Below are 24,014 nucleotides of genomic sequence, written 5' to 3'. Positions count from 1 at the left end.
GAATGCCAAGTCTTAGATACTGGGTCCAACGTCCTTCTGTAGCAGTAATGGAAATGGAGAAATATTTTCAAAGGTGTCTTGGTTGCTAATGTCATAGCCCTATCATGCTACTGCGCAGAAGAGTCTAGCGCATAGATTGTACATTCACAGCAGATATGAGTCCAGTAGTACCAGTTTCCATCCACTTCCACTGTGATAAATTATTTTTTTATTTCTAATTGTGTTTCCCACTTCCTTTTCCATGGAGAACAGGATCAACTGCTTGCCAATCACTATAGGACAGCTCTTCAGATCATAAAACCTTTTTATTTTCCTTTGAATAATCCCTTTTTCAAGTTAAAAAGGATAAGCTGGTCATGTTTTTGTTTTTGTTTTTGTTTCCTTTTGAAGTCACATTCTTGGTAGCATCTCTCTAATGTTGATCTGGGTGGGAATAGCAAGAATTGGGTAAGAATCTGACTTACACCAAGTATACTCAAACAGCTATTTTGCAATTACCATAAGTGCCTTCTAATATGCTGACTTTTTCTTTTTAAAGACCAGAAACATGGCTGAAAAACATTTCACTTATAGAAATATCTTTTAGTTTTATACCTAAAAGATAGATCCAGGACTTTAAGGTGTCATTGAGGGGTGCCTGGGTGGCTCAGTCATTAAGCCTCTGACTTCATCTCAGGTCCTGATCTCGTGGTTCATGGGTTCAAGCCCTGTGTTGGGCTCTGTGCTGACAGTTCAGAACACGGAGCCTACTTCAGATTCTGTGTCTCCCTTTCTTTCTGCCCCTCCCTTGCTCTCTCTCTCTCTTAAAAATAAATAAAAATTTAAATTTAAAAAATTAAAAAAAATAAAGATGTCATTGAAATTTTTGTCTAGAATTTCTTCCTCTGTTCTTTTCCCTACCACTATACCTCTTATTTATTGTTAAAATTAAAACTTATAAGTTTCTGATGCTTGCCATCAATTCAAACTGAATGTAAAAGTCATTTTAATTTTTTTGTGCACATAATATTGTAACCAGAGCAGAAAATTCTAAATAGAGCAGTTACCACTTTAATAAACACATTGATTCATTTTTTTCACATCTTGTACTAAAAGCATGCATATTTTTTGCGATCATGCTTTCATTTAAAAACCTGATAGGGGGGTGGGCGCCTTGGTGGCTCAGTTGGTTAAGTATCTGACTCTTGATTTCAGCTCAGATGATGATCTCAGGGTTGTGGGATTGAGCCCTGTGTCGTACTCTGCACTGAGTGTGAAGCCTGCTTGGAATTCTCTCTTGCTCTCTCTCTGCTCTTCTCCCACTCATGCTTTTTCTGTCTCTCTCAAAATAAATAAATGTTAAAAAATAAAATCTGATAGAAGAAGAGATGTTTTCCCATTCTGGTGGGGAGTGGGGAGCTAATTATGTTAAATGCCCAATATCCTCAAGTGAAGCAGAATGAGGTTCTTTTTCCAAGAGCCTTTCTCTCAAGGCTCTTACATTGTGTACAGGCCAAGTAGCAAGCTGGCCTCTGTCAAGGGGTTCTAACTTGGCATCCATGAAAAGTTCAGGAGGACTAGGTATTGGTGAGAGGCACCACTCAGAAATTTGCTGCAGCACAGACCATGGATCCATGGACCCTGATTGACCTCTCCCATAGATCCTAGAATCTTGAACAATGTTATATCATTGATGTTTTACTAAGAAATATGTGAAATAATTTTTTAATGTTTATTTTTGAGAGACAGAGACAGAGCATGAGCGGGGGGAGGGGCAGAGAGAGAGAGAGAGAGAGAGAGAGATACAGAATCTGAAGCAGGCTCTAGGCTCTGAGCTGTCAGTGCAGAGCCCAACATGGAGCCCAAACCCACAAACTATGAGATCATGACCTGAGCTGAAGTCAGATGCTTAACTTACTGAGCCACCCAGGCACCCCTGAAACAATTTTTAACAATATATGCAAGTGAGAGGCAGGATCAGAATGTAAACTGGTAATAATTGAGAAAGAAAAGAAAAGACATGTTGAAAAATCAATGATATGTGTATAATGTAGATTGAAGAATGAGTCCTTTTTAATAAAATGTAACTATTTTTCTCCCAAGTGCAAAGCAATTGATCAACAAAGGACAATTCTTCCTGATAAATGTCCAAAAAGAATCTGAAGAGCTCTCAAAAACCCAATTTTAGGAATAACATAATCACATATGGATGCTTGTTGCCCAAGTGCTTCTTGTATCAACATCACTGGCCTCACCTGGGAGCTTGTTAAAAATTCAGAATCTGCAACCCTTTTGAACCAGAATCAGAACTTTAACAAGATCCTCCTGGGGATTTGTGCACATCACATTAAAGTGTCAGATGGCCTGGACCAGAGCATCCCTAAATTAGACACACTTCTTCCTGACACTTGATTCTCTCAGAGCAATATGGTGATGGATACTTGATGAAAACCACATTATGAACTTTGTTGGTATGGCTTAATTCAGAGGTAGATGTCAAAGATTATCCATTTACATGAATGGTCTACCTATTCTTCATATAATCTCCACAAGTGTAGCTTCTTACAAGATTTTTTATAATGCATAACAGTGATTTTCTACTTGTATTTTCAGTTAAGGTCCTAGGTTATGCTTATACTTCTTAGGGTCCTGAACATAATGAGGTTCCTGACAGGGACATAAGTGTGTATGGAAGGCCTTTCCTCCCCCATCAGAGAGTTAGCCAGGGCCCAGATTTTTCTTAGAGAAGTGTTTTGCAAACTCTGGGTGGGGAACCATGGATGGTTCATAAAATTAATATTGTGGGTCATATCCAGCATGCAAAAGTAAAACAGAATAACTGATAGCAGAAATAAATGGAGTGAAGAACCGGGGAGTTTTACTTTGTCAAACTTATGTTTCATTTATACATATACATGTGTGTGTGTACCCAGTTCCAAAGTAAAATGCAGGGTTGTTTTTTTGGGGGGAGGCAGTTGGTTGGCCACCAGTCAAAAGTTTGAAAAGTAATGCCTTAGAGCGTATTTCTGAATACATGCTTATGGAAGAACATACAAGGCAGGTTCGCTTTCTACAAAAGGTCAAGAGGAAAAATATCTTAATTTCCAGTAATCATAAGCTATATTGTATAATAAATCTTTGAGATGAAAATCCATAATATTATGTGTTACGATTTCTACACAAAAACCAATATTTACAATTTATATAAAGATCATAAAAAGAAATCCACCATTAGCACAATGTTTCTTTAGGTACATGGGTTTAGTTTTTGGAAATAATGGGATTTTGTGTATGCCGTAGAATTGTACAAATGTTGCTAGTCATAACTCCTGACTTGCCATAGCCATCCATTATTTGGACATTCTTCTGACACAAGTATGTCTAATTTGTACAAAGAAAGTCAGACCTAAGACTTTACCCGTAAAACTTATTGAGCATAAAATCTCTCCTACAAATCAGCAAATCAACATTTTATTAAATTCATGTAGAAGGATTGGCAACATACTTATTTGATTGATCATCACATTCACATGGACTTGCTGCATTTAACACCAAGAAGTATTTTTTTTCCAAACCAAAATATGAAGAGAACAGTACAGAGAATTCTCTTTTACTGTAGTCAGGTTCTTCCTCAGAAAAATAAAGTGGAATAATTTATGCCTATAGCTTTGAATTAATATGCCAGAATATTTTAAGTTATGCAATTTATTCAGATTTTCATTCCATTTTCCTTAGAAGAGCAGTTTTACAGAAATATATATGGACTTATTTATGGACTTAATTAAGGACTTAAAGCCCTTATGGTATCATGTATATAACGAGAACTTGTACATAAAAAGTTGTTTTAAAAATAGAGTAATAATTTATTATATATTATCAGAATCAGTTATTATGATGTGACTACATGAATTAAGATTCACTGGGTGTTCCCTAAGCTATAATATTTGTAGTAATCATTTTCTTTCGTTTTTCTAAAAGTTCATTCCTTTTTGTGAACAGTCTATTTTAATATAAATGAGTTCATTTTATGTATCCCTTTATATATATCTAAAGTCATTCCTAAAACAATTTGTGCATACTTTCAGTTGGTCAAAATCAGTAAAGATGTTGTATACACTTGATTTTTTTAAGCAGTTAATAACTTTAGAAAAGTTTCCAGAGGATAGATACTACAGTCAAGTGTTTGTTGTTGTTGTTTTGTTTTGTTTTGTTTTTGCATTATATGTGTCAAGGTGACATCAGAGAGATTTCTATGCAATATGCAGACAAATAATATTTGAATAAATTTCATTCATATTGGCTGGTTAAATGCTACCAGAAATGACCTTCCGTATGGCACATGGAAAGGAACAATTCAGCTGATTAATGATGCAGAAATATAACCAGTTAAGAAGAGGTATGTTAAAACAATCTGATTTGGGATTTGCATAATAGAGAAACTCTAAGAGAGCAAAAGTGTAATTGCACACCTCAGAATAGAGGAGATCATCTGATTATCTAGTCACTGTTTAAAATAATTTAAGGTACTTAATAAAACACATAATTTAGAACTTTACCATCTAGGCACAAACACAAACACTTTTGTCCTTTGGCAAGGCAAAAAAAGTTCTGGTACTACACAACTCTGTGACATCTGAGGCCTAAAATAGCCAACTGTAATCCTTTCTGTTAGATTTACAAATAAATTATGTTTACTATATTAGAAGAAAGATTGCCTTTCTGATTAGAAGTGAAAGGAGTGTTATGTAATAAGTATGAAGAGTTGATTCTTGAAGATAAATGCCAGTTGTTTTTAAATGTAGGGTGTGTGTGTGTGTGTGTGTGTGTGTGCATGTGCGCACGTGCATGCGTGCCTGCATGCATGCATGCGTTATATACGACCAGATGCTTTTCTGGGTTTCCCCAAAAGAGCAGTTTAATTTTTTTAAGTGCTTAAGTTAAACTGGGCTCCTGTACTTCATGGAGCTGTGGAGACATAATTGTGCCTGTGCCATGATGTGTAATTTTTAGGTTTAAGTCTCCTTTGAGTGTTTGGATGCATTTGTGATTATAATTGCTGCTCACAGCTGAAAGGTTGAAAAGTTCCAATGAACAATTCATTCATTGTCTTGTTCACATCTGGGTTAATGTTTCCTTCTTGGAGAACTCTGTACCACTCTGTTCTTTGCTTCTTGCCACAAGATAGCAATGCCAACTTCCCTCTGTTTACTTGGAAGCTCTTAAGGCTGATGTATCAGTGCTAGCCACAAATTAATGGAATTCTTTCCAGCTGCAATGCTTTAAGATATTCAAACAATAAGCCAAAAACACTGAACTACTTTGGCTGTATTTCTCTGAACTACGTGCCATTCTCAGAGATGATGTAAAAACACAATTACTGGTTGAAATAGCCATAGCATTTACGATATTTCAAAGAAATAGATAAAACTTAGAGAAACAGTGGGTCAAAAAAAAAAGGTGGTTTTTTTTGTGTGTGTGTGTGATATGAAGCCAGAAGGCATATTGTGTCAGAAGAAGGAGCATTACAAAATGCAAAATACAAGGGTTCACATTGAGTAGAATGGTACAGAGGTCAAGATCTGAAGTTGAGAGCCCAGTTTCTTTCTTGGGTTTGTTTCTGGCCTGTGTTGTTAGAGTTAGCAGTATTGTTTCAGCTCTGCTATGATTTTAACCTTTGGAAAAGGACTGTAGGTTGAGGAGATGCTTTGGCAGGCTACCAGTGTGCATCTTGACATGGAGAGTGAGTCTGATGCCAGATCACCTGGTTAATCTGAGAACAGAACATCTGGTGAATTCAGCCATTTTGTTTAAATTTAAAAGAATCAGACAACTGGGGAAGTCTGAGTGCTATGGCCTTAAATTGAGAGAACAAGTGGACTGATAATGGCTAAAGAGAGAGACTTTTCGGAATGATAATTTGAAATCTTGGTCTTAAAGTTCCTGTTGACTCACTCTGTAACTTGGCAATCTCAACATATTTGTTGGATGTGTCAATACAAAAATTAATTTAAATATCAGTTTATTTTATTTGAATAAGTTAAAATCTTTTAAAAAATTTTGTTTGGTAGAAGGCTAATTCAGTAATTTTGACTGATCCTACAATTGCCTTTTAGAATTACCTTAGGAGATTTGTAAAATATTCGTGCTGGGGCTTCCTTGCATATATTTAGATTCAGTTGTTTGGGGCGAGGCTTGAGTATAGGTATTTTTTTTAATTTTTAAATGTTTATTTATTAAAATTTTTTTTAACATTTATTCATTTTTGAGAGTGAGAAAGAGCATGAGCAGGGGAGGAGCAGAGAGAGTGGGAGACACAGAATCCGAAGCAGGCTCCAGGCTCTGAGCTATCAGCACAGAGCCCAACATGGGGCTCGAACTCACCGACCACGAGATCATGACCTGAGCTGAAGTTGGATGCTTAACCCACTGAGCCACCCAGGCACCCCAATGTTTATTTAAAAAATTTTTTTTTCAATATTTATTTTTGAGAGACAGAGACCGAGCATGAGTGGGGGAGGGGCAGAAAGAGAGGGAGACACAGAATCCGAAGCAGGCTCCAGGCTCCAAGCTGTTGGCACAGGGCCCGACGTGGGGCTCGAACCCATGAACCGTGAGATCATGACCTGAGCTGAAGTCTGACACTTAACTGACTGAGCCACCCAGGCGCCCCAATGTTTATTTATTTTCGAGAGAGAGAGAGAATGTGAGCAGAGGAGGGGCAGAGACAGAGGGAGACACAGAATCTGAAGCAGGCTCCAGGCTCTGAGCTGTCTGCAGAGAGTCCAACTTGGGGCTCAAACCCACAAGCTGTCAGATCATGACCTGATCCAAAGTCGGATGCTCAACTGACTGAGCCACCCAGGTGCCCCTGAGTATGGGTACTTTTTAATAGCATCTCAAATGATTCCCATGTCCAGCAAAGATTAGAAACTACTGCGGTAAAGAAAATAAAAAACAAGTGAAATACAGAAGTAATTAAAAAGCCATTTAAAGAAAGAACTTTAAATTACTTGGCATGCACATTACTTTGTGTGTGTGCCCCTTTATTTTATTTTATTTTATTTTATTTTATTTTATTTTATTTTATTTCATCCTCTTTTTACATAATTCCCTCAAAAGTCATCTTTCTGTCAAGGAAGATAATTAGTTTTAGATGCAAATGTACCTGGAAACTGATATTTTTTAATGGGAATTGAAGTTAAAAACTTTATTAAGAAGTTGAAAATGTTGGGAAATTCAAATCAAAACCACAATGAGATGTAACCTCACATCTGTCAGAATGGCTAAAATCAACAACACAAGAAATGAGGTGTTGGCTAGGTGTGGAGAAAGAGGAACACTCATGCACTGTTGGTGGGAATGCAAACTGGTGCAGCCTCTCTGGAAAACTGTATGGAGGTTTCTCAAAAAGTTCAAAATAGAACTATCCTATCATCCAGCAATTGCACTACTGGTTATTTACCCAAAAACTACAAAATCACTAATTCAAACTGATACATCGGTCCCTATGTTTTTATTACAGCATGATTTACCTTAGCCAAACTATGTAAGTAGCTCAAGTGTCCACTGATAGATGAGTGGATGAAGAAGATGTGATGTGTACACACACACACACACACACACACACACACACACACACAGGAATATTATTCAGCCATAAAAAAAGAATGAAATCTTTCCATTTGCAATGATATGGATGGAGCTAGAGAGTATAGTGCTAAGTGAAATATGTTAGACAAAGAAAAAAATATATATACACCACATCTTCTTTATTCATCAGTCAATGGACATTTGGGCTCTTTACATAATTTGGCTATTGTTGATAGTGTTGCTATAAACTTTAGGGTGTAGGTACCCCTTCGAAACAGCATTTTTGTATCCTTTGGATAAATACCTAGTAGTGTAATTTCTAGATCATAGGGTAGTTCTAGTTTTAATTTTTTTCTTAAATATTTATTTATTTTTGGAACAGTGCACATGGGGGAGCAGAAGATAGAGGAGGCAGAGGATCTGAAGCAGGCTCTCTGCTGACAAACTGACAGCAGTGAGTACAATGTGAGGCTCGAGCTCATAAACTGCAAGATCATGACTTGAGACGAAGTCGGCCGCTCAACCAACTGAGCCACCCAGGTGCCACTATGTTTAATTTCTTTGAAGAACCTCCATACTGTTTTCCAGAGTGGCTGCACCAGTTTTTATTCCCACCAACAGTGCAAAGGGTTCCCCTTCCTCCACATCCTCACAAACATCTGTTGTTTGGTGAGTTGTTAATTTTAGCTAGTAAATGATGAATCTTTTGCAAGTGGGAGGTAAGATATATACAGGAAATAATTAGAAATCAAATATAAATTACCTAGAATTAAGATGATTTGTGTCAAAATTTACAGCATAATCTCAACTTTGCCTTTCAGATCACATTCTTTCTATTAATGTTATTGATTGAGGAGAGAAGCAAAATGTGCTTGAGTTTATGAAACATTGGATGTCTAAAAAGTTCAAATTTATGTACTAACACAAGAAAATAATCACCTACAAAAGTTCTAGGAGAAGAAAGAAAAAAAAAAAAAACCAATGAGTACATGAAAAGTGTGGATGAATAGGATAGTTGCTGGAAGATGTAACAATACTGAAATTTGATGATATATGGCAATCTGGTCTGGTCTAAAATATCTGCCTGGAAGAAATTCTTCTCTCAGGCTTGAATTTGATGAAATCATATGGTTATAAATCAAATCCAGAAATGGAAATCGTAAATGGACCATATCCTCCCAATGGTTTTGAAAAACTCTATCCTTTCTTTCCCAAGAAGAAACGTCTTGATTATAAGTGACCTGTCACTTTCAAATCTAAAACGTTAAATCAGCAGTCTTTTCAGTAGCTACCTAACATTTTCAGTGCTGAATCAGACATTTAATTAAGGACCACAAGAATGTGAACACTTGATTTACAATTATTTCTTCAGTAGCATAAATCTATGATACTCAACTCTCACTTAGTAAAACATGCTGTCTTTTCCTTCATTGGTACCTCCTCTACTACAAAATGCATTGATTTTGGTCAAGATTTTGGTAGTGAGAATTTCATAAATGTGTTCAAGTCTTCTTTGGTCCCTTAGTCTCACTAACGGTTTTTGAATAATGATGGCAATTCTTTTCTAAAACCTTAACTGCTCATTATTTCTACAAAGTATTCCCTTCTACCAGCAACACACAGTCTCACTGCCCTTTCTTTTCCTGGGAGGCTTCTGTACATCCTTCCAGATTTAGATCTAATAGAATTTTCACTGTAAGGATTTTTAGGATTGACCCATTCCAGATAGTTTCTTTATATTTGGGGTATAGCAAACTGTTATGAACCAAAGTACACTGTTTTATTTATTTCCTTATGTGTTATTGTCATACTTAATTGTTTCAGTTCTTTTTTTAAAGCTTATTTATTTTGAGAGAGACAGAGAGAGTGAGTGGGGGAGGGGCAGAGAGATGAGGGCGGGAGAGAGAGAGAGAATCCCAAGTAGGCTTGACTGTGCAGAGCCCATCGCAGGGCTTGAAATCATGAATGGTGGGATCATGATCTGAGCCGAAACCAATATTCGGTTGCTTAACCAACTGAACCATCCAGGTGCCCCAATGTTTTAGTTCTAAACAAACTATAATTCAAGTTCTGTTTCTTTAGTCATATTTTAAAATTTATTTTTATGTAAGTTCTTCCTGTTCATTGTAGACAAAATAGACACAAAACAGAAACAAGAAGAAAACTATTGTTTATGTTTCTGTCTTACCTGAAGGACAGGGAACAGTGTATTAATTTTGCATTTCCAATGCCTATAGTATTGTTTGACCTTGTAGTCTCTTAAGATTTGTTAGAAGGGTGGATAAACAGATGGATAAATGGAATGAAGAAAGGTGAGTTTACTTTACTGTCAAAGCAGTGTACCTGATCTCTTATTTTTAAATCAGAGTATACTTAGAAAACAACATTTTAGAAAGAAGAATAAATTGCTGGCTCTATTTCTTCACCTCTCCTGCATCTTCACCTAGTAATTGCCTCTTTGAGGACATAGTACATTTTTCCCTTTGATTTGGGACTCAGCCCTGGCTTTGTCCAATGTCATGTAGGTGGAAGTAGCAATGTGCCATTTCTAGACTTTTCCTTAAAGCTCATGAATTTTTATTTCCCTTCTTATGTCTCTGTCATTGTCATGAGAAGCACATCCAAGTCATAGTTGCCCCTTTAGCCTGAACTGCAGAATAAAACAGGGAAAAACTTTGAGCAAGCTGGACTTTCACCCTGCAGCTGAATTGCCTCAGGTGACCTGTCCCATAAAGCAGAATCTCCTAAGATACTAAAAGCATTTCTGCCCTGAGACCAGCCTAGATTAGCCAAGCCCCAGCTGACCTGAAGTCATGTATGAGCTGTAATAAGGTATTGTTCCTTTAAACTACTGAGTTTTGGGGTGACTTGTTACACAGTATTGTAGCTTTCCTGATGTAATTCTCCTCATGGCTATAGAAATCTCTCAAACCTGTTTCCCTTTTGAGTTAATCCAACTATAAAAAAATGACATAGACAGCAGTGGTGACATTTTCAGCTCTGTTATTTGGATTCATGGACTCATGACATGATTCAGATGTCAAGGTTCATGGACTGCACAGTGGGAAGAGGAGTGAAGTTCTTGAAAGATACTGTTTCAAATCTTGAATCTGCTCGTTGTAGTTATGTGACACATTTCACTTAATATGTCTGAATTTTAGTTTCCTCTGCTCTAAAGTGAGGATAATGAGACCTGTCTCATGGTGCTAGAGTTAAAATCAAAATATATCATACACAAGTATTCTTGAATGCTAGTCAATTCATCTCTATGTGCTTTCCTTGAAATTTGATATTCAGTAATGTGTACTTAGGGCATTTACACATTTGCATAATAGGTTAAATAATTTCTCACTCTCTATTTTTTTTTCGGACTCTTCCCATGACTCTCTTAGATCTTAGATGTTTCCTTGGTTTCATCCTCGAATATTCATCAACTAAAATATTGGTCAAATATCGGCTATCTGACTTTAATGACAAAGCTTAAATAATATAAAAGACAGTAAATTATTGTGATTCTTGCTTTGTATACTGCTGAGAAGTGTGAATTGTTAGTTTGAGAAGTCTTTTAAGTGTTGAATGTTCTTAAGGTTTTCGAAAGTAAATATGACCACAACAATAGAGACATCTGCAAAAAACATTTTTAAATGTAATTTTTCATGAAATCCTGCAATTAAAAAAATCGCTAGAAATACAAAAGTATTTTTTAGACTTGAGATAAGATGGAGAAGAAAAATCTTAAAGTCAAAATGTGGCTTAAAAAGAATAGAATATATTTAAAAATTTTTAGATGTCTAAGGGATCTTAATTTATAGATGAATTGGTATTAGGGAAAGTGGCTGTTAAAAACCAGCCTAGAGCCAGGGTAATTCCATAGGCTAGGGAACAGGAGGAACGTGTGTTTAGGAATCTGTAGATAGCCCAACAGGAATTGAGCATAGAGATTGGGTTGGAGCAAGACAGGAAGTACAGAAGCAGTTAAGGAGTTGGGATTCATCCTGGGAGGAATGGGGCACCATCTAAGGAAGTTAAGTAGATGAGAGGCAGAGACCATTGTGGCTGTGATGTGGAGCATGGACTAGGGAAGCAAGTACAGAGGTGTGAGCTGTGTGCAAGCTTTCATAATCTGTCATGTCACAGGTGATGGTACTGTGATGAAGCAAGTGGTTCAGAGGAATCTATTCAGGCTGAAAGGAGACCTCTGCTGACTGTCTGAGAAATCTATCAAGAAAAAATACCTCATCCAAAAGAGGACCTCAGCTAGTGCAAGGAGTGGGAACTCATCTCCAAGGAAATGGGGCTGAGGGGAGCTGGTTGGGATAATCAGTGCCCTCATTAAGCTCCAGAGAGGGAGTCCAGCACCAGAGCAGAGACCCTAACTGAGTGTGAGTCCAGGGAAAAGGCTGCACCAAAGACAGTTCCAGGTTGTACCCACTGGTGGGGGAAGAGACTCCTGGTATACCAAGAGGGCCATGGAGTCTTGCTGGCTTTGGACCAGAGAAGGGCTGAGTAAAACAGGTTGTAGTCTTTGAGTCTCAGACTTGGGCAGGCAGGCATGAAGGTATGTGATTGATCTTCCGCATCTTCTCTGTAAGAATCTTTCTGAGGCAACACGGTTGTTCCACATTTCTGGCAGCATGCTGGGGTTGGCGTCACTGTGTGGCTGTTAGGTTTAGAGAGAGATGGTTTATGGTACAATCAAGAACTACCCATACTGAAAGAATAATCATTTCCATTGTAACACAACTCCTTTATAATTTGAAAATATTATTCTTCCTCTCTTCTTCATATTGAATTTTTAGTTCTCTGTATTTTCTTTACTAAGTTTCAATTCAGAGCTTTAATAGTAGACCACATTTTCCAAAAATCTGATCCAAATTCCGGCTCGTGCAGGCAATTGAATGATTTTGAATCCAGTGATTTTCATTCAGCTATGAAGTTCATGGTATAGTCTTACATTCAAGAAATTATTCTTTGGATTTGAATCATTAAAATTGTAAGTGTTCTTTAAAATAGACACACAATTAAAGCAAAATACATGATGAGGCTGTGTTTTAATGTGTAACCAAATTTAATTATATTTGCCCCAGCAATGTAATACTTTCAAAGAGTATGAACACATAACATTTTAAACTATCAGAAATTTTTGCAATTAAAATGCTTTAATTAAAATATATTTAATGTTCTAGGGTGGGAATTACAGATGTCAGGAAATAGACATCTGGCTTAATGTGAAAAATACCTTGGAGTTTTAAACTCAACAGTGCTATGAAGAATATATTATATGGAAGAATCATGTGGCTGATAAACAAGAGGTTAAGACAAGCCCAGATTATTCTTAATTCTTCTGTTTTATTTTTCTCAAATATATTTTTAAAAAAAACATACTTTATTATCTCATGCCTCAGTTTGTCCATTCAAAAACTAGAATGACCGCAGTGGTATTCTGAAGGGCTAATTATAAATCTGTGAAGTAATGAAAGCAACTGTCAGAACTATTTAATAACATGGAATATATTTTAATTGATTTTTTTATTACTGACACTGTGGAACTTATAATTTGCCTTGTACAGTTTCCAAAGCAATGGATAAAATGCATAATTGTGATGGATGGAAGTGAAGTCTATTTTTATTGTTAAACTTATCCCAGAAACTTGTACTCAGACCAGTTGAGTCCTGCTTGGTTTGTTACAATTCATTGAGCATACATACTGTGATGCTCCATTAGGTATTTCTAAAGGTTTAAAACACCAAGGAAAATTTTGTGGGAATTAGTTTAATGTTTAATGAGTGGCTGGTAGACCTGGATATATATAGTAATCTCTTTTTTTCTCCCCTTCCTTTGAGTATTTTGCTGTGAGTAGTGTTTAGTTAATCTATTTTGAATGTTGTATTATTGAAAGTTATTTATCCCCAAAGGAATAGGCATAATTTTAAAAGTAGGGGAGAGATAAGAGGCAATTTGGAGCAGATGGATAAAATTCAACTTAATCCTATTTGAGGAAATAAGAAACTGAATATTATTTCAGTATGAGAAATACAGGTCAAAGGGGATTTTAGGGGGAAAAATGGGCCTCTAAAAGTTTGGGGATGATAATGGGAAAGGCTATCTTTTTAGAAGAAATAAAATAAAACGTTTGTCTTAAAAGATCAGAGAGATCTTAAAAATCTTAAGATCTTTTAAGATCGATTCAGGACTGAATAGATAAGGGTTTTTATTTCCAAATGGTGGAGTAAATAAGGCATTATCTGACATCTTCTTTTCTAGAGTTTCTAAAAAAGAAAAAAATAATAGTAAGAAACTCAATCTTTGAGTAAACTGGTAGACTTCTGGAATACTAGAGATGTAGTAGGCAAAGAAAATAGCAAATATTTGTAAGTGGTAGACAGTAAGTGCATGAAGTAGGTAGAAATGACTTAGAAAGATAGACCAAAATAACTTTGGGGCCAGGGCTGGGAGATGGTGGTATTGAAATAGATGCCACCCAATGCAGTTTGTTTGCAAATGAGAAAATGGCTAAGTAATTGGCAGGAACGAAGAGGGTAGTGGCAAACTTTGGAGCTGAAAATAGATTTGTTTGAAAATAAGTCAAAGGAACAGGCAACTTCTTGGTTCTCCCACCATTTACAGTAAAAAGACAAAATTCTCCCAACTCTTCATGCTTGCAAGAGCCTGGAAGTTTATTCTTGAGAGAAATTGAACCAGATAAATCTCAGAGATTAGGGATAAGGGTCCAGAGGAAGATGAACCTGGGGTGTTATATTGATCATAATAGGATTAGGTAGAAGTCTATAAACCAAAAGGTGAGAAACAACCTTCCTACCTCTAGTCTGGCCTTAGATATACCCTTACTTAGGCATAACATTGGAAATTCTCTTTGCGGAGAACCAAAACAATCCCCAGAAAGAAGACCAGCAGATAAGTTTGTTTGGCCTGAGATGTATTTGGCCTTGTAGAAACTCTATAAAAACACGTAAAACTTCTGTTCACGTATTTAGTTTTTTGCTGTAAAATGTAAATGATAACCAAGCAACATCAGCCATTTGAGGAAATCCTATTAAATACCAAAAGAAATGGGAGAAAAGAAATCAGAGGAATAAGAGGCAATAGATATGAGAGAGGAAAACTTGAAGAAATTATTATTAATCATCTCGAAAAGATACATGGAGATATTATAACCATTGCATCTTAAGTTTATTCCTAAAAATGGAATAGGCTGAGAATAAGAGCTTGTAGAAGTTAAAAAGAGGATGACTGAAATTTTTAAAACAGTAGAACTGTTAGAAGAAAATTCTGAGGAAAGTATCCAGAATATAGAAATAAAAAGACAAGGAGATGAGTGATAGCACAGAGGTTATTAAGAATGTTATCAGATTATTCCGGGTCATCTAACATCTAACTTATAGGTGTTTGAGAAAATAAGAACAGAAAAAAATAGGACATTATTCACCAAATAATATAAGAAAAATTTTTAGAACTAAGGATGTTGAACTGTCCTACCAAGCATTCAGTATAATGAATACAAAAAAACTCATACCAAAGCAACATCATCATGATATTTTAATAAACCAGGCATAAAGAAAAAATGCAAAAGCTTCATAAGATAAAAAAATGAGATCATGTAAAATAATTAAGGATAAAAATGGTATCAGATAGCAATAATGGAGCATATAATGCAATTCAAGAGGCCTTTAAAATTATGACTGAAAATGATTTTCAGACCATACTAGTATACCCAGCAAACCTATCCTTCACATGTTATGAGGGAATAAAGTCATTTTTAGATGTGTTAGTGTGGAGACAGCAAAGAGAGGTGCAGCCACAAGCCAAGGAATAGTGGCTTCTCCACTGAAACCACCAGGGGGGAGTGTGGCTTTACTAACGCCTTGATTTTGTATTTCTGGCCTCCAGAACTGTGAGAGAATACATTTCTGTTGTTTTAAGCAACAAAGGTGGTGTTAATTCATTATGGCAGTCCTAGGAAACCGATATACATGATATACAAAATACTTCATATTTAAAACCAAATAAGGATTCATTCATTCTCCCTGGACCAGGTAGGGAGACTTGGGAAATATTTCACAAAGGTAGTGATGTTTGAATTGAATTTTGAAGGATTTCACCAATTAGAAAGTAAATAAGAATACATTCAAGAAGAAGAAACTGTGCAAATAAAGGCACAGGAGAGTGAAATGCAGTGGCTTCAGGGAATAGAAGGTAGTTTGGTATACCTGTATTGAAGACATGGAAAGGAATTGTGATAAATGGGCCTGGAAAGTGAGAAGATGTGAAGAGGCCTCGAATGCTGTGCTGAAACCTTTCATGTGGTCTGATAGGTAGTATCAATTAACCAAGGCTCTCTAAGATAGAGATGAGTGGTGGAATACAATCATAGAGGGGCCCTGTAGGGATGGGTACTAGGAGGTCAGTTAAAACAATGTTGAAGTGGTCTGGCAAGACATAAGAGAGGATGAGTGGTCTCCATGGATGTAGAATAGACTACATGTAAGAGACTTTGGTTAGATGTTGGTAGTGAAGGAGAAGAAGGTCAAGAATGACTTGGAAAACTCCAGTTCCTGACCTTGGGTGGAGAGAGGGTGATGTTGCAAAGGCATATTGCAAGTGTAGGAGAAGAAACTATTTTTGAAGAGATAAAAAGGCCTCCCTGTCATACACTGGGATGAGTAAGAAACTGGGATGCTGAATAGTGGACATGTTTGCAATTTATCAACTTAGTAACCTTGAGCACTTCACCTTTATGTGTCTCAGCTTCCTTAGCTGCAGGATAGGGAAACACTATTACTTATCTCATAAGGATGTTGTGAAAATTTAAAGAGATAATATCTATGAGAACATTTTCTAAAGAATTGTTTATGAAAGCTATGTGAAGATCAGGCATTTTTACCATTGGCTCTGTTTGGGAAATGAGAATCTTCTGGTTGTGCAGGTGGCTAGTGTCACACAGATCTGGACCCAGGAGGGGCTGCAGGTCCAGATTTGGGAGTCCTTAGCTGCCAGAGCAACAAGGGCAAAGAAGTCCTCTGAAATCCTGCAGGGAAGGGAAAGAGAGAGGGCTAATAATGCAGAGCCCCTGAGGGATACCAGCTCTTTAGGTGCACTCAAAAAATGCAAGGAAATGAAAAAAGCTGCACATTGTGGGGAGACAGAGTCTGGTGGAAAGATCTTCAAGAAGGGAGAGGGATGGTCATTGAATCTTTATGTAGTTCTGTTAATAGAGACAGATGCATGAGGTCTAAATAGGAGTAGGCAATTTTGATTACATAATTAAATGTAAGAAATTGTTGGAAGTCCTGTGTTTCTTTCAGAAAATAGGCTCTGGGGTTCATTTTTAGGGCGGCTCAGTATCACATATAGACTTGACCTGAGTGGAGCTTGCAAGCCACATGTGCAGTAAACCCATGATGATGATCCAGTTTTTTCCCTTTTTAATCGAAGTGATGTTCGTACACATGACATTAACCATTATACATAAAATGCATAATACAGTGGCATTTATTTAGTACATTCACAGTATTGTACATCCATCATCTCTGTCTAGTTCCAAAACATTTTCATCACCACAAAAGGAAACCTCATTCCCATTAAGCACTCATGCTTTGCCCCCAGCACCTGGCAACCACCAATCTGTTTTCTAGCTCTATAGATTTATTTAGATTATGTACCCAAAAGAATTGAAAACAGGTATTCAAACAAATGCTAGTACATAAATGATGATGCAGTTTTGAATGGGCATCTTTGATTAAGGGCAGTCTCTAGGCAATTTACCTTAGAAAGTGAGTCCTGTAGGGGCGCCTGGGTGGCGCAGTCGGTTGAGCGTCCAACTTCAGCCAGGTCACGATCTCGCGGTCCGTGAGTTCGAGCCCCGCGTCAGGCTCTGGGCTGATGGCTCAGAGCCTGGAGCCTGTTTCCGATTCTGTGTCTCCCTCTCTCTCTGCCCCTCCCCCGTTCATGCTCTGTCTCTCTCTGTCCCAAAAATAAATAAAAACGTTGAAAAAAAAATTAAAAAAAAAAAAAAAAGAAAGTGAGTCCTGTAAAAATAAAGGCCACATGGTGACAATGCCAATTGAGTAATTGAGTTTATTAAGACTGTGTGTGTGTATACTTTAGTTCAGACTGCTCAGTGCCAAAAGCAGAATCAATGGATGACAATGGTTTTGGTAAATTAGGTGAATTAATGTGAAAGGTGAGTTCTGGGTTAGCCATATAAGAACTTTGAATAATAGAGGCACAGAATCTAAGCTTCATTGTTTTCAGGGATTTTTTAATGGTTTTATAATCGGGGAAATTTTGTCCCTAAATGAATACTATTTGTAAATAATCCTCTGTAATTGTAGGCTTAAAATGTCTGGGCAAACCCAAAAATGACTCCCTGCTCAAGGTTTAGTAACAGTTAAGGTATTTAAACAGGAGCAGCCTGAAGAATCGTAGTGGGGTTTGATCTTAGCAAACCTGCAATTACTCATCTCCCCAGATAGACTTTTCCTGAGCAAAGTGAAGGGCAACCAAAGTGCATTAATTGTTCACCGATGACTCAAGATAAACAAAAACCTTATAATCTTTGTTTCAAATAGTGTGGGTTGTAGATAGAAAAAAAAAAAAAAGAAGTCCCTCTTTAGTGGTGAGTAACAGTTTGCCCATCAGATTTTCTCCAAGCCCAAGTTCTACTGCCTGTGTCAGGCTTTTGAAAACTGCATATAAAACAAATGAAGCTTTACAAACGTAGTGGAATATTATGAAATACTAATTTTACAGGTGCATAAGAGCAAACTGCAGTTCCAAATACCAGAATGCCATTAAATATAATGCACTCCGTATGCAGGGGCAGTTAATTTAATATTAAACCAATAAAACATTTACCAGTGCCAGTGAAGATTTTGGTTGTTGACAGCAAGCTAGGTGTCCCACAGCCATGCCGTCTTTCTGTTTGCAGGCCAATTTTACACAGCTGCTTTCTTCTGGAAATCATGCCTCATTTAAAGCCTTTGCAAGTATGACAAATAGCCTCTCTAAGCCTTAGCGACGGTGGGGAAGCTTGAAAATATTTAGGAGCATTTATTAGCTAGGATATGAAACAAGATTTAGTTCAACTACAACCTTTGACTGTGTGGAAGCCTCATTATTAGAGGAAACACTATCTGCTCTGGTATGTATATCTTTTGTAGGGCACTGTATAAAATTATCACCCTGAGGGCAATCCTAAATTCAAACTCCATAGAAATTCTAATGCCAATCCATTAAATGGACAAAATTAGAATAAAATCTTTACTTTGAAACTCAGCTGTCTGGTGACATTGCTGATCTATGACTGGCTGCCATTCTAGGCAAAGCAGATGTAAGATAGAGCTCCTTTTACAGTGAACTTTGAGTCTGTGCAAGAATAATAGGATTTATAGGAAAAAGGTAAATAGCAATACAAGGAAAGGAAAGCTAAGGGCTACATTGTTCAAACGAAACTTCAGGTATGCAAAGCATACGGGGGCAAAAGTAGTCAGGGAAGTCTACCCAGAAGTTGGACTTTGGGATGAACAGTGGAGGAGGGTGGGGCATAGGAAACTGGCAGCATACAGGAATGAGGTGGGGTGGCATTGTGTACAGAGGATGGCATACTTTGAGAAAAAGTGGACCAGCATGACTGAGGAGTTCATGGAGGTGGGTAGAAGGAGGGAAGTTTAGGGGCGCCTGGGTGGCGCAGTCGGTTAAGCGTCCGACTTCAGCCAGGTCACGATCTCGCAGTCCGTGAGTTCGAGCCCCGCGTCAGGCTCTGGGCTGATGGCTCGGAGCCTGGAGCCTGTTTCCGATTCTGTGTCTCCCTCTCTCTCTGCCCCTCCCCCGTTCATGCTCTGTCTCTCTCTGTCCCAAAAATAAATAAACGTTGAAAAAAAAATTAAAAAAAAAAAAAAAAAGAAGGAGGGAAGTTTGAATAGATTGAATAGTTGTGATTACAAAGTCTCTTGAACAGGATTAGAGATTATTATTGCTGTAGGAAATGGTATGATGAAGGCTTTGGGAACATGAGGGTGACATAAGAAGGAGGGGTTTTGGGAAATTCCATTACAGTAGCTTCTTGGATTAATTGACATGGAGAGAATTAAAAAATCTTCTATGCTTAGAAGATTAAGTAATAAGACTGGGTTGGAATTGGCAGTGATAAAAAGGAATGGAATGTTTAGAGAAACATTTTGAAGGAAGTATTTATGGGGTCTGAGAACTTATTGGGTGTACAGAGTGACATGTGGTCAGGTCCAGGCTGATTCCAGGACCTTGAGCCTAGGTAACTTGAAGAACAAAATAAGAAACCCAAAGAGGAAACTGACTTAGGTGAGGAACGGATGAGATCAGCTTTAGGACTGTTGAGAAAACTCATGTGGAGATGCCTAGTAGGCTTTTGGGAAAGTAGGACTGAAACTTAAACGGGAAATAGATTTGAGTGTCATCACTCACAAGAGAAGTGTTTGCTGAAGCAAGGTAACTCGAGATATCTGAGGAAGACTGGAGAGAGAAAGCTGTAGGGTACTAGAGACAAAACTCCTCTTTGGGTTCTAGATATTTAGTGGTGGAAGGAGAAGCAAAACCAAAGATATAAATGAGGAGTGGGTCAGGAGCCAGTGGAAAGTAAAACCTTTTGTTTCCAAGCATCTAATCAATAGTAATTACTGCACTGAGAACTGAGAAAAAGTCATTGAATTTCCTGAATAAATACCTGTGACACATCATGGCTAGAGTGGTGGGTAAGGAAACCGATTTCTTGAGGTTAAGAATGAATGGCTTCTTTGAATATGGAAGCCCTGAATACAGACTCCATTTTGAGGGGTGGGGGTGGGTAAAAGTCAAAGCAAAGAGAAACAAGACAGTAATTTTGATGTAATGGCGCATCAAGAGTACTGGTTTTTGAGATAAGAGATGTAAACTTATTTCAGATAAGGGAGAAATAAAATATCAAAGACATTAAGTAGGGTATGTATTCTCTTAGAAGGTAAAAATCTTAATAAAGCAGAATATGACTTAGAGACAAGAAATAACGAGAGATGATGGTTGAAAAATAGAGGAATAAATGGGTTTATCAGAATTCACAAGGTTACTTGGAAGAAGGAATTGAGTAGCCATATGAACTGAATATTCTCAGGTATATAGAAAGCCTGATTATCTATTTGCATTAAAGAGCAGGAAAAGTTTAATTTCTGGTGAAGTTTAGTGTAACCATTTTGGGAGATTTATTTGTACAAAGAGAGACAGCCAGTTCGGTCTCAACTCTGCTGGGATTTGTTAGTGGCTGCCTGGCACAGGTGCTCTGAAAAGCTTTGAGGCTACATTCAGAGTTCAGGATTGCCATGATGAAATCACTGATGTCCACCTTGAGTGTGGAGTAGGGGGATGGTAGCTCTGATGCTAACTAGTAGGAAGAACTCTTAGGCAACAATTAGTGTGGAGAGTCCAGTTCCTTAGCAGATCTTAGGAAACCTTCTTAGAATGACACAGCATTGAAAATAAGTAAGGGGGAAATTAAGGCAAAGAAGTCTAGGGTGGTATTACCCAGAGTGTGGAGTGTGTCACCTAGGATGGTTATTAGAAATGCAGATTATCAAGCTGTACTCCAGGCTCACTGATTACAACTACTCATGTGAACAATATCCCAATAATTCACATGCACACTAGATTTTATAAAGGGCATTGCTGGCATCTATGCTGAAGTAACCAACCATGGGGTTCGGGTAGGTGGATTAGGAATCCAAGAAACCAAGAAGAGTTCTTAAAGTCTAGGTTAGTGGTTCTCAAAATGTGGTGGCCCAGCAAGCTGCATCTTCAGCACCTGGGAACTTGTTAGAAATGCAGATTCTCTGACTTCACCCTGACCTACTGGGTCAGAAACTCTGGGGTTAGGACCCAGGAATCTGTGTTTAACAAGCCTTCCAGGTAATGATTCCCATGTGCCTTTAAGTTTGAGAACCTTTGTTCTAGATAATATGCTGAAGTTGTACCTACATGGGTCAACAACAGGTGTAAGAAATAGGTAAAGAAAACTTTTAAAGGTTGGAATCAAGGTGGGGAGGCACTTGGGTGGCTTGGTCAGTTAAGCATCTGACTCTCGATTTTGGCTCAGATCAAGATCTCACGTTCGTGAGTTCGAGCCCCATGTTGGTCTGTGCGCTGACAGTGCAGAGCCTGCTTGGGATTTCCTTTCTCCCTCTCTCCTTGCCCCTCTCCCTCTTGTGCTTGTACTCTCTCTCTCTCTCAAAATAAATAAATATTTTTTTAAAGGTTGGAATCAAGGAAGTTGCTACAAGTTCAAGAAGCAAAAACATGAAAAAGCGAAAGTCATCAACAATACTATATATACCATTAGGAACTTAGCTTAATCAACCAAGAAAAGATCATGGCTGTTTGGTGTTAAAGACAAAGCAAGCTGTATTTGTGGAAATTAGTGGACATAACCTTCACTTCAAGAGATGCATAGTATAAGAGAAACTGGATTATGAGAAGATAAAAGTACCATAAAACAATTTACAGGTAGACAGTGAAACTGCAAAGTAAGCAAGTCAAGTCCAGTTGGGGTGTTTAAAAAGCTAATTGCAAATAACAATGCTTCTGTTATCAAAAGTGCAGAATTGGACCTTTAGTAAACTAGCCACTCTTGTGGCAGTTATCATATATATCTGAAAGTAGTGTGATTACATTCTTTTAGAAAATATATTGCAATTCTAACTTCTTTTTCATTTACTGCTGGAAAGCCCTTCCAAACTAATCCAAAAGTATTTAAAATGGGACTGATGGGCATTGATATCTTTGGAGTTGCCACTATCAAGGAAAGCCAACTGGTGTTCTCTGTGCTGTTGCAGTCCCATGTGGTAGCCTCTAGCTATGTGTGGTTGTTTAAATTTCAATTAATTAAATAACATTAAGAATTTTTCAGAGAAGCCACATGTACTCTCTTCATAATTTTATTTGCACAGTTCTGTTTTTGCCAAGGCCTTTCATCAAGAAGGTGGCTATACCCAGTTATTTTGTCTGTGTCTATCTATCTTTTTTTTTCCTGGAGCCCTAGAAAGACAAATGAATTTTGAACAGTGACTCTGGTGAGTAGTCAACAGAGTCGGATGCCTGGCTGAGGCTGGCTTTACAGGTTAGGTTAGAGGGCCTTGTAAATTTTCAGTAATTTTTAACCTGCCTTTCTTGAAAGCAGGCTAGAAAGAGAATTGTTTTCATCCAGTCTTGTTACATAAATCTCTTTTGGGGGATTTGTTAGGTACCTTTTCCTTTGACTGAATCAAACACGCCAGAAAAGGTGGGGGAAGGACAGCAAATTATTGATTTGAAGCTAGAAAAAAGTGTTATCACCTGAAGCTGAGGGAGTCAGACCTAAGGTAAAGAAATCTGAATTGACAGGAGGGCCTCTGGAGATTTTCATGCCTCTTGGTAAGATGAAGTTTTATATAAACCTCAGGGCTAATGTTCTGATTTTATAATAACTCACTTGGTATCTAACGAAATAAATTTTCTCAGCCAATACAGTGCCACATTTATATAAAGTACATAGATATAAATCTGTGAATATTCTGAAGTTTGGTAAGTGACTTTTGTCATGACAAATGTATGTACACACACACACACACACACACACACAGGAACTCTAAGGTTAGAAAAAGGATGGTGCCTTGGGAGACATATGAGCTGTCGATGGAGTTTAACTTAAGGGTTTATGGCAGCATTTCTTGTTTATCCTTTGGTGCCACTTGGGTAAACATACATACCTCTGTGCCTCCTTGTGCTTATGTTCCCGGGCAAAATTTTTTCTCACCCTTGTCCTAGGAAGATAAATGTTCTAAGCCTTTCTGATGAGGCTTCCAAAATCTTCCCAATGAATCTCTGTGAAAAGCTAAGAGGTCTTTTCCGGGCAATTAGCCACATATAATTTTCCAAATTACATGTTGGGCTCTGACGTGTGTCTCTCCAAAGCTGGTGTTCTATTTGTTTATTTGGTTCTGAACCCAGGGTAGAAAGGAGTCTCTCCTGTTGCAGGTGACCTCCTGTGAGTCACATTGTGAGCAAATGTAGCCCAGAGAAGAGCTGCTTTGCTGGCAGGTCCTCTGTAGGCATTTTCTAAAACCTTTATGGAAGTGGAAAGCTAGCTTTCTTCTTAATTCTCATTGTCGTTTCTTTTTAAAAATATAAATATGATGGGGTGTCTGAGTCCCTCAATAGATTGAGTGTCCAGCCTTTGATTTCAGCTCAGGTCATGATCCCAGGGTCATGGGATTGAGCCCCACTATGAGTATGGAGCCTGCTTAAGATTCTGTCTCCCTCTGCCCCTCTTCCCCGCTGGTGCTGTCTCTCTCTCTTAAAACACACACACACACACACACACACACACACACACACACACACACGAATTGACACCAAAGTTGTCTGTATGGAATCCTCTCAGTTTAGT

The 24,014-nt window shown here is 37.7% G+C and overlaps 1 long non-coding RNA gene across 1 annotated transcript in view; it reads left to right on the top strand.

Annotated features, from left to right (window-relative positions):
- The window catches only part of LOC147582645 (uncharacterized), a 495,094-nt gene that overhangs the window by 104,376 nt on the left and 366,704 nt on the right, over window positions 1-24,014 (top strand). The window lies entirely within an intron of this gene.

This window comes from Puma concolor, chromosome A3, assembly GCF_028749965.1.
Source record: "Puma concolor isolate L17-30 chromosome A3, mPumCon1.1.hap2, whole genome shotgun sequence".
Classification (NCBI taxonomy): domain Eukaryota; kingdom Metazoa; phylum Chordata; class Mammalia; order Carnivora; family Felidae; genus Puma; species Puma concolor.
This window is presented reverse-complemented; position numbering and strand designations above follow the sequence as displayed.